The sequence below is a fragment of the Aptenodytes patagonicus genome, chromosome 10 (assembly GCF_965638725.1).
Source record: "Aptenodytes patagonicus chromosome 10, bAptPat1.pri.cur, whole genome shotgun sequence".
Taxonomy (NCBI): Eukaryota; Metazoa; Chordata; class Aves; order Sphenisciformes; family Spheniscidae; genus Aptenodytes; species Aptenodytes patagonicus.
In genome coordinates, this window is record NC_134958.1 from 1,293,596 (window position 1) to 1,314,141 (window position 20,546).

Here is a 20,546-nt window from a genome sequence, read left to right on the forward strand (position 1 = left end):
CTTATTAACACTCTCCCAGGCTGATACTGCTGGAAGCCCGTTGAACAGTGCTCTTTGCAAACCGTGCACTGTATATAAATATAGCTCAGCTCTGCCATCTAGCCTGCAAACAGGAGACCTGAGGCATTTTGTATGCAAAAATGAAAAGAATTGCGAAATGTAAAACCACAGGGCTCAGCATCTGATCGATACTCATTGACATTAGTGAGCTTTTTTTTACCTATTGACTTTACTAGGCAAAGGAATAGCAATAGCTTTGAAGGCTCGTGGCCTTTTCCTGTTGAAAACAGTGGTACAACATCAGTTAACGTTGGTGGGAAGAGCTCCAACAGGAGCTCCGGTAGTGCCTTTGGAAGGCCGAATCGTGGTGCCTCTGAAGTCAATAGCAAAATTCCCGTGTCACCGAGATACAGCCTGATGTTTTGTGGCATCGTATCTGTGTGTAGCAGGCTGAGCTTTTGCCCTGTGCATTCTTTCTTGCTCATCTATTAATCAGGATAATGCATGAAATAGTTTAAAGTTTGTAGCTGAAAAGCTTTAAATGCTCTGTTGCTAACAAACCCGTAGAAGAGAAATCATCCCATTCCTACTCTGATAAAATTAAAAAGAAAAGCGTGCAACATCTGCATATTGAATTTTAGTGTAAGGGGAAAATAGACTTTAAAAACCATACGTGTGCCTGTTAGATTTCTAACCGGTGTTTCAAATTACTGTAGTAATTCTACTAGGTACATTAAATTCCAAAGAAACCAAATATGCAGGTACAGGCCCAATGCAAGGATTAGAAATAGCTAATACTACTTACACCCTTTTTAAAAAAAAAAAAAAAAAAGAAAGGAAAATTCAAGGTAAACTAGAATCCAACCGCCATCAACAATAGCAGATACTGGTTTTTGGGATGAAACCCACTCAAAATACTAGTGACACCAAATGTAAGCAACTTTGTAGCACCAGTTATTTCCCAAGAGGACAGGGTCTAGTCAAGGTTCAGGGTATACAGTTAATTTCCAGTAAGTGTTTAGAATACAGCTGAAATATCTCTTTATTAAAATAAAGTCAAATAAACCCAAGATTTTTGGCACCGAATATTTCTCCAGATTTTCCTACGTTAAACCCACTTTAAGACTGACAAAGCAATTGTCTATGAAAATGTAATCTAATCCATGAGTTTTTCGAGTCTCTACCTTACCTTAAATTTTAGCGAGCTTTCTTTTATAGCGTTCCATCCTCACGGAGACATAATTGACATGGAAACATTAATAAGCTCACATATAAAGTATCTTATGAATGCAGTCTCAGTGTAAGGTTAATAAAGGACAGTGATAACTAACGTTGTAGTTTTTTCCAGCAAAACACTGCTTTGTAATGTACCTATAGTTTAGAAAAGAAAGCCTTATTTATTTAAAACTTGAGAATTTAAAAATGCAGGGAAATTCAAAGTACATTGCCGCATTTTTTAGTATTTCCATTGTATTGTCTTTAGAGACTACTTGCTGAAACCAAAGAGAACTTTCATACCAGCATTAAATTTGCACCCAATATGCAATTTCAGGATCTCTGAGACACACACACGCAAGCCCCTGAATAGGTCTGTGTATATATACACTCACACACATTTTTATGGGGGTGTATGTACGTGTACATGCGCACACATACATCCACACACACACTAAAACTGATGCACAAGTTATAGATTTTAAGCGTTTTGGTTTTTTTACATGTCTGTTTAAGTATATAGAAACCTTTTGTTTTTTTGTAAGCCATTAGGAACAAAACCACTCTTCCCATAAGCAATATGCGCCTCATACTCTGAACAGGCAAAGAACACACTTTTCGTTAATTCCTTTCAAAACATGAAGCAAATAACTATGGAACTGCTCATTCTACCTGTAAAGCTGTTTTACCTCTGAGCAGACTGCCCAGCCGCACCGACTGAAGCACGGACAGGTTACCTGGTGCTCCCTGGCTCGGATCGTTGCCATTCCTTAGCAGGGCATCCTTAAAGGGGAGCTTTTTTCTAATGCTGCGCTTGACATTAGACAGGAAAGCCTGTCCCTGTCCTATTCGTGTTAGTCTTTCGGTTCACTTCATTCCTGACAAAATGGAAATTAGTTTCAAATTCAACAAAAGGACCTGAGAATCTGCCAGGAAGGGTTAGGAGAGGGAGCAGAACCTGAAACAATTTGGGAGCATCGGGAGATGGGGCTTCAGCCAAAGGTGACTCCACGGGCGAGAGGGCATTAGGAACGTGCATTCGGCTCATAGGCTGCATCCAAACCTGACCGCAGTGACCCACGAGGGGAGGCTGGCCAAGAGGTGAACCGTCCGCATCCATCCCCATTGTAAATGGCATTATTAGCTTTCCAGGGGGAAAAAAAAAAAATTAAAAAAAAAAAATTCAGCCCGACCCGTACCGCTACGTTAGCCCCCGCATTGCTTTCCAGGGGCCTCAGCCTCCTCTCCTTACTCAGGTAAAGCAAACCCAACAAGAGCGAGCGAGCCAGCAACGGGGCTTTCGCTTGAGAATTTGCTCCTGCTCCAGCCGATGCCAGAAGCAAATTCCCAAGCGGCCGAAGTGGCCGGGGGTGCCCCGGTGTCCCGGCACGGGACCAGCCCCAGGGCTGCCGGCGGGCACGGCTCTTCTCCTGAGAGGGATTTCAGGATAAGGCCACGGTGGCGGCGGGCGCTGCCCTGGGGGGGGGCTGCCGCTGCCTGAAGGGCTCGGAAACACCGCTGAGCTTATACCAAAGAGTCTTAGGACACCTCTCCTCACCTGAGTTGTAAACAAGACATTTTTACCCCGAAAAACAGTCCTTCTTTCTACTACTCTTCCTCCTATCCTCCTCCTCTTCCTCCTCCTTTGTACATAAGGATGAAAACTATGCATTTAGCAAACAAAGAGAAAGCACTTACCCTTTTCTATCTCGCTGCGTTTGGGTGCATTCAAAGGCCCAGGGGCTATTTTTGAGACTTTGCTTAGCCTCCTGGTTTATTATTGTGGTGTGGTTAGCTTTACAATACATTTGGTAACTATTTGCTAAAGACAAAGAAGCAAAAGGTAAGGAATAGCTACTTCCACGTGTTAAAAAAAAAGAAAAAAAAAGAAAAAAAAAGTGTGTAAAGATCTACTATTTATAGTGTGAACCAAAGACGCTACCTCACTCGATTTCCATTGGTGATTTTAATCACATTGATGATACCAAAGAATACCAAAGATTTTCATGCACGGCCTCGGTCTGGAAAGGGAACTCATCCTCCTTCTTACCCCCGTCGCCCCGACCCCCCCCTTCCTCACCTTCACTCAGTGTGTAACCTTGTCTTCATTCCTAATGGTAATGCTAATAACCTTACGAATACTTCTCTTGCTACAACTGCTACTACTGACGATGATAAGGATAATGATAATAATAAAGCTCTAGGCAAACATGTTGCAAACTTTGTAAACTCATAGGACGAGTGCCTTGCTTGAACCAAAGTGTTAAACCGCTGTTGACCTCTTTATCTCTCACCTTATACTCTTTGAATACCTCAGCCTGTTAGAAAGGCCACTAATGAAAAAAGGAATAATTCTTCACCGTGGTGCTTTTTGCCGTGCAACCATGCAATGAAACTTTCTTTGATACCAAAGGAAAATGTTTTTTTCCACTTTCTTGCTGACAAACCAAAGGTTCCCTCTTCTTTCCCCCAAAGCAGCTTGAGTCCCTCAGCCCAGACAGGCCGTGCATCGCTTTTACCAATTCCTCCAAATACCTCATAGTAATAAATCTTTAGGGTTACGTTGTATAGAGAGTCTATGTGATAAGGCAGAACTTACTAGTTTGATAATTGTTAAGGTTACTTAAAAAAAGCTTTATAATTCTTATTTATTTTGTAGGGGTTGTTTTGTTTGTATATTCCTTTTATATCGTTTGGTTTGGGTTTCTTCTTTTTTCCTTTTTTTTTTTGGCAGAACTTCTCTGTAATACTCAAGGAAGATCTTATTCCTGGGAATGTTTTGAAGTGGGTAAAGATCGCTGTTTGCAATGAATGCAAGAAAGGGAAACATGGCTTTGATTTCTTTTGTTTCAACTAGGATGCTTTGTGTTTGCTAGTCGATGTTCTTTTCACAGGGTAAAAAAAAAATATTCTCTGCTGTGATAAATGGTTCCTATTTTTTCTCTATAATGTGCTGTGATTTTTAATTTAATTACATTTTGTATACGCTTATTTAATCACTGCTTTAATTTATGACTATGTAGTTTAAAAAAAAAAAAATTGTATATAGTAGATTCAAAAATGGCCAAAGCTTTATGTTACAATCTTTTCATTCTTGATGCTGAGATGAACTGAAGGAGAGTGCTTCTCTTGACTGCAGGGTGTATCTTCAGCCTTGTCTTGGCATGCACTTCCACCCGTGTTACAAACACTGCCAGGTTATCCCCCCGGGCCTCCCTCCCCCCCAACTTGTACATGCCAAAATGAGTGTTTCAAGGTAGTACTTTTGTCACTTAGAAAACAGAAAGGCATTATTAGTGTGTTTTTCCTTTAATTTATTTGTCTTTTTCTAGAAAGGTTGCTTTGTGGGTGAGACCCACACATCCAAAGAATTTAAAAGTCGTCTAATGTTTAAAAGCACTGGCATTTGTGAGAGACTTTGCTGAGTTTTTGTTTTCCTTCGCCATTCGCACGGGTAGCGCAAGTAGCGGGCGTAAGCCTTGGGAGAAAAGCTAACTTGAATTTGGAAACCTTGCTCACGGAAAGGCCTTCGCCAGCTCCCCCAAGTACCCGCGGGGGTTCTCCTCCCCGGGACACGCAGGGGACGGCCGAGGGGCGGCGGGCGATGGGACGGTGTGGGCCAGCCCAGCTCGGAGAGCGCTCGAGGGCTTGGGCCACCCGTGGGCCACCGCCGTGTCACCTGCTCTCCAGCCGGGTCCTGCAGGCGGGGACGGGTCGGGGTCCGCGGGGCGCAGCCAAGTCCCCCGGGGGCTGCGGCCGCATCCAGGCTCAGGGACCGCGGCAGAACCGCGGTGCCCCGGCTGCGGGCGAGCGGGGAGGGACCTGTGCAGCATCCCTCCGAGGGGACTGGGTGCTGCGCCTGCCCCCGCCCCCCCGCAGCTCGAGGGAGGAAAAAGCAGTTTTGAGTTGCAAAGCAAAAAAAAGAGTAATGACAATGATAATTCTGCAAAGCTGATGATGGCATCATGGCACAGAAAATAGGATGCCACTCACCTGTATTTTATTTTGCATAAAGAATAGATTCTGTTTCAACTAAATGTTGTGTACTGACATGGTTTGTGATGGCTGTAAATATTTCCTTTCCCCGCACAGTAGCTGAGCTCCAGGTGTACCTTGTTTTCCTTTGGGGGGATAGCGGAGGGGTTGAGGGAGGGAAGGACAAGGGCCGGGTTTGAGCTTTTGGTCAGAAGTTACACTTTCTAGGTACATTTTTATACTTCAAGTATTGAAACGGGGCAATAAAGACGCTCTGAAATGCAGGATCATTAAATGGTCTGTTGGTAAGCATTGGCTAAATGTCTGCTTTTAATACATAAACTAATGCCGTGCAATGAGTTACGCTTCACATGGAGGGGGGAGACAAAGTCTTAGTCTACGAATCCAGGATGAGCCATCGAGCACTGGACAGAACGGTACTTAGGAAGACATGGTTTCTTTTCCTGTTCCGGTAGTTTGATTTTTCACGGTCTGTTCTGCATTTATTGCATCCTCACTGTGGAACCGCGTTAGTTTTGCAGTCTGAGCCGAACAACAGTATTAAACAAAAATAAACTTTAAAGCATTGTCTTTTACTTGCTTTGGTAGTTGTCTTCATAACCCCCTGCCCGCAGTCCAGTCCCAGCTGAGCCGGAGCCTGGGCCAGCCGGGCCCCCCCGGCCCCCCGCCCCGCTGCTCCCCCCCAGCCCCCCGGCCCCCCGGCCCCCCGGCCCCACTCCGTGCCCCCCGCTGCCCCCCCGCCTTCACGTTAGGTCCGTCCGCCACCGCGCAGAGGGTGCCAGAGACAATCACAGGTCCCAGATCCGTAGAGGTAGGAAATCTTCCAAGAGCGAGAGGGAGTTCTTCCAGAGCAATGAAACAAAATAAAACAAACAAACAAACAAACAAACAAACCAGAAAAATAAAGAAAAAAAAAGAAAACAAAGTGAAGATTTTGATAAAAGACAACTTTGCTGTCATTTTTAGTTTGCCCATTAGGAAGCAGTAGTAGTTTATGCGTTGCATCTGCATTTCAGACTAAGTGATTATTGTACCTAATTACGGTTGATTGCTAATATTTCCTCAATCTCTCTCTTAGTCAAGCGCTTCTTCTTCTGTATTTTTGTGTGTAGCGACGACAAGTGTAATGCGCTAGGCATTATTCTGGTTTGGTTATGAGTATCTCCTGTACTGCGTTAAGATTTCCTTAAGTTACTTTTTTTAAGCTTTGCTACTGTTCTCACTTTATGCCGTGCAATATCATCTGCTGTGTTTGCTAAGCAAAAAAAAAAAAAAAGAAAAAGAAAAAAAAAGAAAAAAAGCAAGTGATGATGTCATCATGCTTTTCAGTGTTACAATGTTTCAGCGTTTATGTAGTCACAAAAATGTAGTAAATAAAAGGTTGGATTTTCCAGCACTTTAAATTTAGACATTTCTTGCCTTCTTTTGTTTCCCCATGTGCAGCCACAAGGCACCAGTCTGAGCCGAGGGGAGTGGGTGAGCCCCGCGGGGCGGCCCCCGCTCGGGCAGCGTTCGGCTCTGTCACGGGAGGGACATCTGGGGGGGGACACGCGGAATGGCACCTCGGGCTTCACGGCGCTGTGTCTTCTTCCCTCCGTCCGTGCTGAGGTCTGCAGCCCCCCGCCCCCAGCAAACACCCCTGCGCCGCCCGCGGCCCCCCGGGCTCCCCGGCCCCGTCCCAGCTCCTGCTGCGGTGCCCAGCGGGGTGGGCTCCAGGGGAAGCGAGTGCTGAGTGTCTGAAAGGAGAGTGCGGTTCATACCAGATGCATTTCTCTAATTGAGGGAAAAAACATTAAGAAAATAAGTGAAGCAAATAATCTTAGTTTCCTTTATATCGTCTAAGGGTAGGGATGTCACCAAACTAATTCACAGAGGTGTTTCCTTTTGTGTGATGGAGTCCACCTCAGGCCTGCAGGATCAATATTTAATTGTTTAAAGGGATATTGTATTCCTTTCCTGTCACTGTTGTTAATGCCTCTGCGCTCTGTAATCCCACGGGGTCTTTTCCCGGGGATCTGATCAGAGAGATTACCCATCACTTGGGAGTGGTGGGAGGAGAGTCCCCGGCCGTAAAAGATTCAGCAATGCATTGAACCGTTTTCTCTCTCTCTCCTAATGAAGTGATGAAGCGTGTGCCACAAAATTTAACAGGGTTTTGTGGCAAATCGGGTTGCGCTGCTGAGAGGAGGATTAAACCTTCACCTTTGTCCCATAAATCACGGCATCAGCTACATTTATTCTGATGGATGGTCTGGACTCTACTGACCATATTTTACCTCTGGAAGCACCTGCAGCCTGCACCCTGATGTGCAATTTCTTTTTACTGCTAAGCCAAGAGAGGCACCGAGCGCATCTTTTCGGAGGGCTCCCCTCGGGCTTGGTCCCCCAAGACCATGCCAGAAACCAAAGCATCACCAGCAACCCACGTTCAGGGCAAGCGCAAAGGCAAAGGGGAGATGGGAAGCCAGAAATGTCTTCCGTCCCCAGAAGGAGAGCCCGTGGGATTTGCTCTCCACAGCATCGTACCGGCCAGGCCTGGGATAACTTGGCGCTGACTCAGGTCAGTAGCTCTGTGGGATGGTGCTGGCCAGGGCCGCGGTGCAAAGTGAGGGCTCCAGCATACCCCGCCATGTGCAGCACCCTCACCTGGAAGAGAAAAACACCTCCAGAGACAGAGCAAAATGCTTTTTCTAGAAAAAAATAATCCGGAGATGCCACAGGGGTTGAAGCCCATCAGGCAGCTGCGGGGACCATCTCCGAGATTCTCATCCCACAGGCCAGGGGAGGACAACGGGCAGCATGCGGGCAAAGCCTGGCGCAGCTGCAGCAGGTCCCCTCGCTGTGACCTCTCTGTACACCTCCCACCCCATATTTCCCTCTCACGTGAGTCATTTTGGTCATTAATCTCCCTGACACCAGGCACTGGAGGGTGGCCCCTGGGATGTCCCCATCCCAGGCAGCGGCTCGCTGCCCCACACCCTTGGGCACCCCCCAGCTGCCCGGCCCACGCTGCAGGGACAGGCCAGCTGCCAGCAGCAGGCGGGGACGGCTGGGGTGCCCAGGAGCCTGCACAGCTTCCCCGTTACTTCATTATATTAGGGCTTTATATTTATATTTGAGTTATATTTAACTCTGCTGTGCGCACCCTTTATCTCAGGGTGCTCGGGGGAGCCAGCTGGGCTTACCACAGGTGCCCAAACCCCAACTAGCAGAAACTGAGGACCAGGGACAGCAGGCAGAGCGGTACAAAACAGCTCCCCAGCACAGGGAGAGAAGTTGCTCTTGCCTCTGTTCCACCTAGACCCTCCCAGGGACCAAGACAACAGCGGCAGCTGGGTGCTGCTTTCACCCACCCTACGTGGCATGAGGCCACTCTTGTTGCAGCGCAGGCAGCACGGGCAGTGAAGGCAGCACAAGTGATGCAGCAGCCGCAGCACATTTGCATGTGATTAACCCAGGCCAATAAAGGCTGCCCGAGCTGGGCCCTGCTCCCTTAGCTGGAGGAGCTGTGCCTGGTAAGGGGGTCTGGTATGTTTGTGGGGGAAATATGGGCTGCTTTGTGCTCAGATTTAAGCTCTTTAGGGCTTTGTGTTTGTATGTGCGGGGTGGTGGAGGTTGTGACTCAGGTGCCCTGTGTGGGACGGGGCAGTGCTGCTGTCAATGTTATAAATTAGCAATAAGTGTTAAAAGCCTAAAGCGGGGGGCATGGGGGAGGGCTAACGAGGCAGGGACAGAGGTGGAGGGATGCGCTGCCCGCAGGGCTGGGACCCGAGGCAGGGCCCACCTCTGTGGCAGGGAGATCCGCAGCAGGTACGGAGGGGTGGCTGTGCTGGGGCTGCCTGGAGACCGGGACAGCCCCGCGACAAGCCCTGAGCAATTTGCCCCCCATTAGGGCACTGTGAGCACTGCTGGGGGGAGCGGAGACTGCGAAGTGCCCAGGCCCTGCGCTGGGGCAGCTGGGCTGTTATTCTCCCTCGGAGACAATCCTGCTTGGATGAGGACGGCAGTATCACACCCACGCATCTGGGAGCCAGGGCGCTGTTATTTATGTGCAGGAAAAAGCCCTTTGTGAAAAACGGTCTATTCATCAAGCAAAATAATTTCCTGCCCAAGGGAGGTGCCCAGTATTTGATTCTCAGTTATGTTTTTGGTACTAATTATCACTTAAGGTTAAAGATGATTGGGAGGGAAAGTTAATCCTCGTTATCAGCTTCATTAGGAAGAACCACTGCAATGCAAAATATAAACATTTCATGTGAGTGAAATCCACAGCAGCTGCTAATACATAAACCACACGCAGCTCAGGATATCAACCAAAAACAGTTCGCAGTGGGAAGAGTACCGAGGAGTGCTATCGCTGCGTGCCCACCCGGCCTGCGTGCCCTGCCCTGGTCACACAGATGGACCTTTGGTCTGACCAAGGGTGGCCACTCTTTTGTTCTGGTATCCTTATGAACAAAATACAACCCAAAACTTAGCAACTGTGCCCCCCCCTTGGCTGTGCTTAGCCAAGGTCTGTCTGCACAGGTAGGCAGGGCTGCTTGAAAGAGCTGCTGTGATGTATATGAAAGGGTTAACAAGTCCTTCCCCTGGTAAGGGTGAAAAGGTTTTTGGAAGTTTGAGAGTGGAAGCGCTGGTAGCCAGTGGCCAGGCTGCATCACTTTGTGACCGTGGTCAAAGCTTTTACACCTCTGGTGTCACCTGCAGGCTTGGGCTCCCGGCACTCTGGTTGCTGTCCCAGAGAACCGGCACTTAAGCGTTTCTCCTGCTGGACAAGCGCAGCGGTTTGAACGAGATGCTTAGCACGTGCCAGGCACGAAGCCCTGTGATTCAGTGTGGTGTGACTCTCCCCTGCTGTGCTTGGCACGAAGGGGTCGGGTGAAAGGTTGCAAAGCACCTTCCTATGAGCTTCTCTTGGCAAACTCCAAAATTTGCCAGTGGTGTTGGTCTGTAAGGAGCGGGGACTGTGGGGCAAAAGGAAGGCTCGTGGCCATGGCAGGGGGCTGTGCGAGACCCCTGCCCCGCAGCGGTGAGACTCCTGCAAGGGGCTGCCAGCAGGCAGGGAGCAGTGGCCTCTCTCCCCTGGCAGCGTGTGCCGCCCGGCTGACTTGGCTACAGAAACAACTGTGTTCATCGCAAATATCCCTGGTGATGCCGGGACAAGGCTAGTGAATTACTCAAATTACTTGAATCTCCCCAGTGGTGCAGAGAGATTCAATCTCGGCATGGCATTAAATCAAGTCAGTGACATAGATCAAAGGATACTGCTTTAATCACCTCGTTAAGCCACAGACATCATTAGTTACTCATTATGATGTGTTGATACCAGCATTCTCTGTAACACAGTTATGTACACTTGCTACCAGACATTTTTCTCATCAAATGGGATGTCAATACCTTAACATCTTAATGAGTTACAGTCAATATCCATGGCAATAAAGCTCGCGTTTTCTCATGATTTCATCTACCCTTAGGGTTTTGATTAAAATGGCCGTTTTTCCAGGTAATTGATTGAGGAATTATGGAAATTCCACGTAGGAATGAGCACATGCTGCTATGCAGCCTCCAAAAACCTTAGATTGTCTCCAAGTGCTTTAGAGCCTACAAGGCAGTTTGCTATTTTAATACAGATTTTGGATACTGTTGCTTAATTCTTCTTTCCCAATCACTTGTCAAACAGTTTTAGTATCAAATAAAGTAATTAAAATATCCAAGAGTGTATTGGAAAAATGTTACAAGCAAATCATTGGTTTGCAAAGGTCTAAGAATGAGAACAAGTGCTGCTGTCAGGTGAGCACTAGTTCAGATGAACATGCACAACAGTAAGGTTTCCTGATTTACTGTGTTGGCAAAATATTAAATCATTTGCAGGAACATGAAAGCAGCCACAACAAGCTGCAGTATTATTTCAGGCTCAGGTTTAGCATGTGTAAGTCTGCAGAAGTGCCCAGTTTTCTAAGCTAGGGGTAAGGCAGCATCTATTTAGGCAAAGCAGATTTTTTTGCCAAGTGAACGGTGAAGGAGCTTGCCAGTGTAGTGGGATGGAGAAGTCTTGAAGGTTCTCCAGCTTGCTGACCACCTTTTGTTTTTCCTCTGAGAAAAATGTTCACGCATCACCAACAGAAAGAAATTAAATATTAAAAGGACGATGAAGCAGCAGTAGCAGCCAGCCAGCAGAACTGACTTGTTGCCCCATGGCTGTCTCCTCCCCAGATGGACAAGACCGGTCACCAAATAGGGCTGTGCCCAAAAGTGGTTTTCACTTCGTGCAGTCACTGAGGTCAGTTCTCCCTGCCTGGACCATGCTGTATCTGGGTCCTGTGTTAGTCCCTATTACACTTCTGAATCGCTTCTTGGTGAAGCGGTAAGGTTGGGCTCTCGTCGCCTGTGCTTCCTTTCCCAGGCTGGCTGTAGCCGCGCTCGTTGCCTGCACTCCCTGGACTATTTTCACAATCTTTCCCTTACTAAGGCTGGGAGAAGACCATGTCTGCCTCTTTTCTGAGTGCTGGTGTGACAGCATTGCGGAAGGAGCACTCACTATATGCTCGATGTGCATCCACTCCTGCTCGCCACTGCATGCCAATCCTTTTTCCAAATACTGTCAAGAGAGCTCTGGTCTCTTATATATCACTAGTTGCAATTTCCTAACCTTTTCCTCCTGGACGGACTTATCTCTGATTACACATGGGAGGTACAGATATGAAGACCTTGATTATGGCATACTTACATGTAAGCATCCTACTGCGTGCAAGATCTTCCATTACCATAACTGCACTGCTCCTAGCTCTGGGTTTTTAACACTGACTGGTAGCAGCTGCAGCTCTGCTGCTGCATTCTCTAGGTAAATCCAAGGGGCTTAGCCCAAGCACCTTTTATTCCCTCCAACTCTGATGTGTCCAGGGCCATTTCTGCTGTGTGGTCCCTCCATGCTCCTCCATTTCCTCTGCAGCCAGGATGCTACCTTGTCCGCTCCTTTCAACCTTGTCAGCCCACCCTGCAGCCACAGAGGAGGATGTGGGCTCAGCCCCTGGGAGCGGTCCTGCCCCTAACAGGTAGGGAGGAGGTGGCTCTGATGGTTATCAAGGACCTTTGGCTTGTCACAGGTTGTCTGCTCAGTCCTCCTCTCCTTCAGCCTTCTGGAGACATCATCCGTGTGGATTTGGGGGGCTTTTCTGTGCTGAATTCACAGAATATAGCCACCTCAGCAGCTCAGTGCACTCTTAAGTGTGCCACACAGCGATGCCATCCCCATGTGCCACACACTGGGAAACATTCCAGGGTGTCAGGGGAAAGGGGGGAAAAAAGACCAGAACCTCAAGCCTTGAGACTGGGGGATGGTATTGCTGGACTGCCCCAATATGCATCGTACCTCCCAGCCTTACTGCAAAGTGTACAGATCAAAATCTGCTGAGGGAAGGCTCTTCAAATTATGTAAAGTGAAGGGCTCAAACCAGATGTGCGAGGATGAGCCTCAACTAGTGGCAAAACCTTCCACCTGTATTACCAAACCCCCAAGCCCTCATCATCTCTTCTCAATCCTCTGTTGTCCCCTTGGGCAGCAGCTGAGGCAGGCAGGGGCAGAGCTCTGCCTGCAGCCCAGAGGGACCCCTCTCCTGCCTCGCTGCAACCCTTTCACTTCGACCAACTGGGACAAACCCTGGCTCCATGTAGGTCTTTGTTTGCCTGCACTTCGACCTCTGACTCCTTATAAAATGTGTAAGTATATTACTAAAATACAAGTAGCTTCAGTAATTTGCTTTTCATAGAATCATTGAGGTTGGAAAAGACCTCTAAGATCATCGAGTCCAACCGTCAACCCAACACCACCATGTCCACTAAACCATGTCCCTAAGCGCCTCATCTACTCGCTTTTAAATACCTCCAGGGATGGGGACTCCACCACTTCCCTGGGCAGCCTGTTCCAATGTTTCACCACTCTTTCAGTAAAGAAATTTTTCCTCACGTCCAATCTAAACCTCCCCTGGCACAACTTGAGGCCGTTTCCTCTCGTCCTATCGCTTGTTCCTTGGGAGAAGAGACCGACCCCCACCTCGCTACAACCTCCTTTCAGGTAGTTGTAGAGAGCGATGAGGTCTCCCCTCAGCCTCCTTTTCTCCAGGCTAAACAACCCCAGTTCCCTCAGCCGCTCCTCGTAAGACTTGTGCTCCAGACCCCTCACCAGTTTTTAAACAAACCTCTGTGGTATTTGACACTTCTCCTAACGGCAGAGCTAGGGCTGCAGTTTGGGACTGTAAAGCCACATTCAAACTGCCTTTTATTTTAAAAACCTCTTTTATACAGGAAAAGACAGCAGAGGTTTCCTGGATCTAATTTAAATCCTGGATTAGACATTTCTTCACTGTTTATGGTAGTGAAAGACTGTGTGGTTGCTGGATTCATGGGAATAAGAGAAAATTTGTCATATTCTTAGCAGTCACTGAAAATAGAAAATGAGCCGTTGTGATTCATGTTGGAAAACACCAGCCGTTTCCGCTGCTGAGCTCAGCAGCCTGGAAAGGGCAGAGCCCGGCTGTGCCGGGAGCGGGCAGGCACCCTGGGGTGCACGTGGCTGCCCCGCCAGTGAGGGCTCGAGGTGCCTGGGGGCAACCCTTCGCAGACCTGTCTGTGCCACTCTGCCCGGCACACACCTGAGCCGCAGGGCCCAGGCGCTCCTGTTAAGGGTGGATATAAAAAGTAAATGTATCTGGATTATTGCAGAAGAGCGTGGCCCCCAAATAATGCACGCAGGGGTTACTGTCGCGTTGAGAGTATATGGAGTCACCACCCCAAGCCCCTGGTTCATCCTCAGGGCATCACAACCTGGGGTACTCCTCAGGACCTCGCCTGAGAGCCAGGCTGGGGTTGTCTGATGTACAAGCGGTTTCTGGTGATCTGTCCCCTTGTCCTTGGAGAATTACATGCTGTGGTAAGGCAGTGTGGAGTTACCAGCAGGACTGATTTCTCCAGTTACCCAACTTGTTTGGATCACTGGAGTCCCAAAGTGAGTAAACAAGATAAGAAATCTGCTTAGGAAATATTCTGGATGAAAGCCCAAAGGAAAAATGTGGCTGGAAGTGTTCCTTTACACAAGAAGGAAAAGCCATCATCTTTCCTTTTTGTGCAGACCTCGCCCCTGTGCTTTGCAAAGGCGCAGGGAGGCTTTGAGTATTTATTTTGAATAGGAACATGCAGATGAGGAGGTGCAGGTAACGATGGAGGTAGAAACAGCAAAAGCAGCAGGGGGAAAGCACAAATATTCAGAGTACCGAGAAGTGAGATGCTTTGGGGTCTGATTCATGGTGGAGTTAGGCAGAACGGCTGCAGAAGGACCCTGGGTCTCTGCACCCAAGGAGGAGCTCCCACGGCTTTGCTGGGCTGTGGATCAGGCCCTTGGCACACTGGAAAGGACATGCAAGCGCCGGGCTCCTGTCTGCCCCCTGCCAGCCCCTTGCAGCCAGGCTGGAGATGACTAAGCTTGAAGCCATTTCTCAGTAAAGGAAATAAGCACGCTGGGGGGTGCTGGGAGCAGGTGGGAGCCAGCCCCCCTGCTTGGAAGGCGGCTACACGGCTGCAAACAGCAGTCTCCAAACAGGAAAGGCTTCTGTGCTTGGGGGTGCAAAGGGCGATGACAGCCCAGCAGCTGCCCTGGAGGCTGAAGCTGGCCCCCTGTCCCAGGAGCAGGTCCATCTACCAGCTCCGCTTCCCAGCCAGCTGCCAGCTCCTCCTAGGAAGGCAAAGGTCTGCGTGGAAGTGATGGCTCTGCTGGGCCATGGAAGTGATGGCTCTGCTGGGCCAGCAGTGCAGCTAGGGCAGCATCCCTCCGTGAACGGCTCGAATAGGCGGTGATTCACAAGTGGAAGATGCAAGGGATGGGCTGTAACCACAGCCCCAGCTCTGCCAGCAAGCTCGGAAAAGGGGTTGGATGTGGATCAGACATTTTAGCAGGCTTCTCTTAGCACAGCTGGTATGATCCAAACTCCTCTGATTCAGATATGGAACCTTTTGCAATGAGTTTACATCCCTAACGATGAGCATATATTTTATTTGTACGGTTTTTAAAGACTATAAAGTACAAGCCTGGCTGAAAGGCAACCCTATGAGGTGCAGGGCTGACCCCAGCCTGTTCCCGGACATGTCCTGCTCCATGGAAGTCCTTTTCGGATGCTCACAGGAACAGCTTGCCTTCAGATTTATGTGAGTGCCTGCTCCCAGTTTTATCAGAAGTCTCACGAAAACTAGCCTTTCCTCAGAAAGTGCAAGGCTGACTGCGACCAATCAGGCTTTCAAATAACTTCAGTGGGCTTTGCATCAGCTGGGTGTTGGTGGCTTTTGCAGCTCCACTCGCTTCTAAAGGAGGCCTACCCAGAGCAATTAGCTCATAAGAAGTGTCATTCACAACTAATAGAAATTATTTGTTCCTTATCTTTTTAATTAGAGTGTATATAATGTTAGTGATGATGTATTATCTATATATTAATTTGAAAGGGTTGTTTTGATGTCAGGCTTGCTTATGTAGGGTCATCAGTGTGAGGATATGCATTAAAAGCAGATTTAAAATCCCTGAAGAGTTATACAGCCCTGCTTTTTCAAAGTACTTGACCTTAGAAGTGCTTTAGATTGCTCCTTTCTTATGTTTCACTTATTTTTTACATTGCGCCTCACTTGGCAAACACTAAATTGCAGGAAGTCATGCGCAATAAGGGACAGAAACAAGTTCACTTTACTTGGCTGTTAGTACGGTCATTGGCGTGATGAGGAAGAGAATGACAGCATCTGAAATGCTGGAGGGGACCCTCGGCTTTCGTCTAGGGATAGGCTCCCTCAGCTCAGGAACATGTGCTCATGTATTCCTCTGCTGGGATCACTTTAGCATTCGTCCCCTTTTTCTCAAGCTCAGTATTGATTTGGGCTGCTCACACGTTGTTTGCTGTAGCCTCACCATATCTTGCAAGAAAAATGCTGCCTCTGGTCCAGGCAGGCACCGCTGGGGGAGTGCAGGTCCTTTGAGAGATGCCTCCCAGACAGGCGCTTCTCTGGGGCTGGGACAGCCCTGCGTGTGCCAGCAGAATAAATCCCCAGCTCGGGCAGAGGCTTCTAGGTATTTCTAGGACAAGAGCAATGTTATGCTGGAAGCTGAATCTGGCTGCCTCCACAAGGCCTGTCTGAAAAGCCATCCATTCTGGGCTCTCCAGAAAGAGTCCCCCAGCCCTTGGCGCAGGCTGGGTGCTGTTGGGGTGCTGGGTGCCTGTGGCAGTGTGCACAGCCCAGGGGTGCAGGAAGGGGGTGGCCCTGTCCTCACTGCCTGCACTGATGCAGCTGGGCACCCCAGAGGGGTTTGCAGCCTGCCATGCTCTGAGAGGCTGCCTGGGCAAATGTGTTCAGAACTGCAACAATTTGGTTAGTTCAAGGGCACATCTGGAGGAGGGTCTGACATCTGGAGGAGGGTCTGACATCCAGTGTCTAATGAGAACCTCCTGGACGCTGACTGGTAAACTGAGCCGCAGGGGTGGTGACACCGGTGGTCACTGTGTTTCACAATCCGAGGGCCTTAGGACTCCCACTCCTGTTCAAACTGACCTAAACAGATCAGCAGCTACCTCCTTCCCACGTAAGTGTATGGACTCCTGAGTCTCTGCTGCTCATAGCCTGGTGTAGTAACAAAAAATCAGAGCCGATTCCAGTCTCCATTAATACACAGCTGTAAACAGCAGCATCTCCACGGTCCCACCAGGCTGCCTGCAAATAGCCGTTAGACCCCTTAGGAAAGAGAGAGCAAACAGAACGTACACGGTACTTGGATGTAGGTTTACTGCCAGTTTTGTAAGGATTTCAGCCCAGAAGCACTGTGTGGTTAGGTACGGAGTGGGTATGTCGCCCCTCGGAGAGCTGCCAGCTGCCCCGACCCCTCCAGCTGAGTGCCAGCCCTGACTAATACCTAAGACTGTGTTTGAACCTTCAACAGCCAAACTGGAGATGGAAAGGCATATCTGTGTGATCAGAGGTAAAGCCAGGCAGACCTGGGAAAAACCAGGATGGAAGAGAGACGCTAAAGAGCAGGTTTTTTGAGACAGGATGGCTGCCTCTGAGCTGTGGTAGGAAATCGGGGCAGGTCTGTGATTAGATCTAAACAGAGCTGAGCTGTGTTCAGAGCCCTGCTGCACTGGGTTTTAACCAGAGGCAGAAACCTGAATCATCAAAAATGTTCACAGACTAGAAATACCACTGTATACCAAAGTGTTGAAGAATTTCATATCGATGTGCTTAATCAAAACAGCGCAGCCTGGCACTTTGAACACCAAACTGTCCAACAGTAAACTGCGTTTCTCCATTGCAGCATGCGGACAGGCAGCAGAGTCACGGAGGTCGGTGCCCTGCGTAGCCCTGCCAGGGGGCCTGCCAGGACATCACCTCCCAGGACTCGTCCAGGCTCAGGTGACAACGCACCACGCAGGTGAGACTTGAAAGATGTGATCTCATTTTTAGGGAAAGCATCGGATTAAAAAAAAGTTCTTGTTGTTAAAGTGTGAGTGATGGGGAACCCGTGGTGTTTTCCCAGCTGCAGACTAAATTGGCAGCTTGGCTGTAGCATCTTTCTTAGGCAGTATTCCAGCAAAACACTTGAGTATGTGCTTAATTAAATCATGTGAGAAGTTTAAAGGGCTTGAAAACATGCAGCTAAATGCTTTGCTGGGGACTTAATATTAATGCCTCAGTTTCCCTTCTCCAACATAAAGAAAGAAATATTTACTTCCCATACAGAGTGCTGACAAGCTTAATTCAATCTTACTTGTAAAGTGCCTTGTGGGCCTTAGGGAAAAGGTGCTATAAAAACCAGAATATTATTCTACACTCCCTGGCAAGAAAGCACTTAGCTTTATATATTATCCTACTGGTGATACATCTCCCTCTGGCTGACAGCAGGAGCAATTAATGTATATAAACCAAAAGAGGCTGTTTAGAAGGCTTGTGTTCCATGTAACCTGCAAACACCTGATGACAAATCCAAATCTGAAAAGATGGAAAAGTCAGTGGTTTTAAGGGGTTTTAGTGCAAAAACGTGCATGTGTGTGACTTCAGAGCAACAACGGGAAAAGGGCTGTTTCTCCAGTAATGTATTTTTTATTCCTCATTCTTTTTTATAGCCTTTGCTATTAATTTTTCATTTTTTCTGGTCTTTTATAAGTTAGCAAACTGTACTCTAACAGTGTTCTCTTATTTCAAATTTTCTTGATTGGATTGAAAAGAATCTGGAACCGACCTCAGAGGCAGCTGGAGTTAAATGAAGTCAAGGGACCCGCTGCCAAGGAGAGGCCTGCAAGTGAAGCCAGCATGGGAGAGGTTAGGGTAGGGTTTATTTTTGGAAAAATCCAGATTATAATTTAGAACAACCCTCTAATTGTGATTCTGCATTTATACATGTTGAAAATACTGTTCAGGACAGAGCATCCCAAGCAACACACATTTTCCTTAAGGTTCACTGGCATCAGTATAGCTAACACGGGTACTTTAGACATTTCTAACACTCTGTCTTTTCATGCATTGAAATACAAGTATACTGTAATGCCCGCTCCTTCGCCAGAAGTGAGCGAAAAGGTGTTGCTTCAAACTATCTCCCCAGATAAAAAACAAATGACTGAAAATATGAAGCTTTTCACTGCTAGTTATTGTGAATCGTCATTTCCTGCCTGTATTTCTGAACACTATGTTCTGACTGAACTTCATGTTTTTTCCTATTTTTGTCTTCTTTCAATGACAAATGGTACTTAAACTACCACATAGTAAACATCAAGAATCATAGCTACTCCTTTGGCACTTTTAATGTCTCCTGTGTATTTCATTCTCAATATTATTAGGGTGAAAATGAGTTTTAACAAACTTCTTGAATACCTGACAAAGTAATAATAGCAAGTCATGAACGAGTGACTTTTTTTTCAGATTTTTTTAGAAGTATGAACATTGGCAACTCCCTTCTCTGTTTGTGTACGTGTTTCTGCCCTGCCTTTCCAGGATACAACCTCTTTATGGAAATAATATTTCCTCTTCTATGCCTGCTGCAAGTGGCACACAACGGAGCCTCATTACTCAACAGATACTCTACGTGCCATGAAAAATAAATAATTAAACTCCAACTATTTCAGTAGGTAAATACTGCCTTTCTTACTTGTGTGCACAGAGCAGCCAGTGTTCCACATCTGGCAGCAATCTGCTCGGGGGGGTTCAGCCTCCTTGAAGACCTCTGGCATGAAACCTTAACAGGCTGACAATGCTGTTTGTCACGCCCTGGGACTGTCCTGGGGCAAAGGGGGAAGGGGTCAGTTGGGATATGAGTCCCCACCACCTGCTCTGGCTGCTGGGTCGGAGTCAAGGGTGGAGGAATTTTACAACCAAACTACACGTCCATCATCCTCACGGACCCTTCTAGAGCTATAGCTTCTATATGTGCTAGGCAGGCATTCACTTTCTGCTCACCCCATGTTTTTTCTCTAGTTCAACTAAGCTTGGTTTTATGATAGCTGACACGGTAAGTGGCCTGGGAGTTTCACACAAATACTCTAGAAGGATGAAATGCTGTTTAGCTTCCATCAAAAGAGAGAAGAAATGCAGACCTGCCTACCTGGGATTCTCCGGCTCCATGGTTTTGAGGTCATCGCTGCCCTGGCAATTCTTAGCAACTGTGGGTAAGAACAGAATTTGGGGGCCCAGTGAGGACCACCACTGTCTGATCAGAGCTGATCAGTCTCTCCTGTCTAGATTCAGCAGTTTATTTTCATCTATAACTTAGTGTGTTTTCCCCTTGTTTTCTTCACCTCTGGTTTGCCCATTTTTCTCCTTGTAACTATACTACTGAAAATATATATTCCCTTACCCCAGAGAAGTGCGAGGGAATCTCTGGATTTTCTCTTCAACATAAACTGTAGCTTCTCTGCATGCTGTGGCACCTCAAGTGCTTTATTTTGTAAACAAATTTCAGGTTACTGCTTTGCTAGATAGTATGTACATAAGGAACTGATCAGCACCCACGGTACTTTTGGTGTTTGAGTAATGATGTAAAAAAAGATCAACGCCAATTTGGTTGTCGTTTCTAAATCACTCCATTCGAAACTTCTGATGAAAGTTGTTTGAGGGGTAGAGCATGTCAATTAGATTGTGTGGCTCTGGCTTGTGTAACGAGCGCAGGCTTAATCCCTGCTAATGCCGTACAAGCATTGTTGAGCCAGTGTTATACAACCACCTGGAACTGCTGCCAGGTAAAGCTTTTGGGGGCCCGTTGTGCAGCTGGAGGAGACTGTTATCAGAAGGGGAAGTCCCGCAGTGCAAACAAAAGCCAGCGCTCC